The sequence below is a fragment of the Pinus tabuliformis genome, chromosome 5_2, assembly GCF_031772625.1.
Source record: "Pinus tabuliformis cultivar Carrire ecotype Pingquan chromosome 5_2, CPIR1, whole genome shotgun sequence".
NCBI lineage: Eukaryota > Viridiplantae > Streptophyta > Pinopsida > Pinales > Pinaceae > Pinus > Pinus tabuliformis.
In genome coordinates, this window is record NC_142306.1 from 391,648,176 (window position 1) to 391,650,327 (window position 2,152).

General features: G+C 40.5%; 1 pseudogene; it reads right to left on the reverse strand.

The window, feature by feature from the left end:
- Window positions 1-975: 975 nt before the first annotated feature.
- Window positions 976-1,410, reverse strand: LOC149159155 (putative ALA-interacting subunit 2 pseudogene; annotated as a pseudogene).
- Window positions 1,411-2,152: the final 742 nt, after the last annotated feature.

A 2,152-nucleotide genomic window follows, 5' to 3' on the forward strand; every position in this document is an offset into this window, starting at 1 on the left:
TATTTGCAAGGGTAGGAAAAAGGAAACTGACAATGAATATTTAAAGTGGAATAAAAAGCTTGTAAATGACCTTCATTGCTTTTATTGGTGGGTTAGGATTGAAGAAAATGTAATGAAGTGTATGTGTATAATGAGAAATGGATAATGACTCTTGCTGGAAAAAAAGTGATGTAACATCTCAAAAATAGCAAATCTGCCTCTTAATTCTGGACTTTCTGCTATAATAGCTATGTTTGACCAGCGTTGACCAACAACTTGTAGACGTCGATTTGAAGTGTGGATAGGTATTTCACCATCCTTGTACATTTAGGAACAACCCCCAAGTATTTGAATTTTCTAATCTGTCATTCAACACATCAAACCATTAAACCCTTACAGGAAGTTACAAGAACTTGTAATTTTCTAGAAATGTCGTTCTTATGATCATGGTCTTGTTCTTTAGAATGTTGACACCTAATCTTCATGATTGGGAATTTTATGTAAATAAATAAATTGGGAAGGTGAACAGTCATCGGGAGATGAACTGAACAATCACTCCCTATTGTATATAACAATGGGTTACCTATGGAATATACACGAATCAATTTTTTCTGCCCTTGGAGAGTTACTACCTGGCTTGACATGGTATTAGAGCTAGTTCTAAAAATAGTCGTAACTCCCTTCATCTCTGCCACTGCCTCTGTCCTGAAATAGTCTGCCACTGCCTCAGTGCTGAGCGCTGCTCTGCCTCTGTTAACGGACTGACATGCCCAGAGATGCGTTGGTGCCTCCACGCAGGACTGTCCAAGCATCATTTCGCTCTCACCCAACGCCCATGCCCTTGGCCAAGGAATAACCCTGTATTACGAAATTGTGTGACCCGTTAATAGTATTGGTAACTGATCTTGAGCTCATCGTCGTTCTCAGGGATTCCATGCGCAATGGAAAAGTGGTATTATCAGAGACTTCTTTGAATTAGCTGATATTATCGTGGTATTATGTTTTGAATTTTGAATGCGTAGAGACTTCTTTGAGGTCCTCCTCAATCCGTCCATACAGCTTCCTGAAGGTTGGAAGTGCGGCTAGTCGCATCCGCACCATAAGATCCTCGTCCCCACTTAAAGGGATTGATGAATTGAGAGTAGCACTGCCAATCGGAGTTTCATTCTGAAAATTCGTGGGAAAAACGTCCTTTCCATATTTATCTTGACGATCACTTTTCCACGCAATACCTTTCCTGTTCACTGTCAGCGATGTGTCCCCTCTGGAGAAGTTGTAAGTATCATTGAACAAACTCCAAGCTATGAGACCACATGGAATAATTGCAAGATTATTTCTCGTTGTTGCTTCAGGGTCACAATCTGTTGTGGTATTCCCACTACTGGCATAAAGTAGCTGATCGTCATTTATGCTGGTAACGTACCTGCACATGTTTATAATACATAAGAAATGTCCTAGACTTCTTTGAGTCTCCCTCGCTAAGGTATCGGAGCACCTGCAGAGAGATCGGGAGAGGCACGGTCCCCTGCCTGCCCTACCCCGCCGCTGAGCCACACTGCAAAAACAAAGATCAAGAAAGCTCATATTGCATTGCTTTCTCCTCCACATCGACATCATCATCATCAGAAGAAGTTATTTATCAGAAGAAGTTTTTTTATCAGCAGAAGTATTTTTTACAGAATGCATTCAATCATCTCTATGGTAGGAATAGTTCTCATTGGCAAGGAGAACTATCCTGAATGCTCCCGGATGATAAAACACACCCTCATCTTCAATGAGTTGTGGAAGGGAGTGTGTGTCAGAGAAGGAGACAATGACCCAGTGCAGCCTACATCAGACAAAGAGCTCATCATTTGGGAAAACAAGAACAACAAAGCCTATGCATTAATCGCAACATCTGTAAATGAAGAAGTAAGTCACCATATTTCATCATATTCAACTGCCTTTGAAGCTTTACAAAAGCTGAAAGAACTCTATGACTCACATTCTGCACTTGAAGTTGTTCAGCTCATGATTAAACTCTTCACTCTTGAACTGAAAAATAATGATCCTCTTGCTCTTGCATCTGAAGTAAAGTCTATAATGCATGATATTAAATCCACTAAGGTTGAGCTGGATATCCCTCTTATTGCTTTTCTCAAGGCACTCTATCCTACCTACTCCAATTATCTTG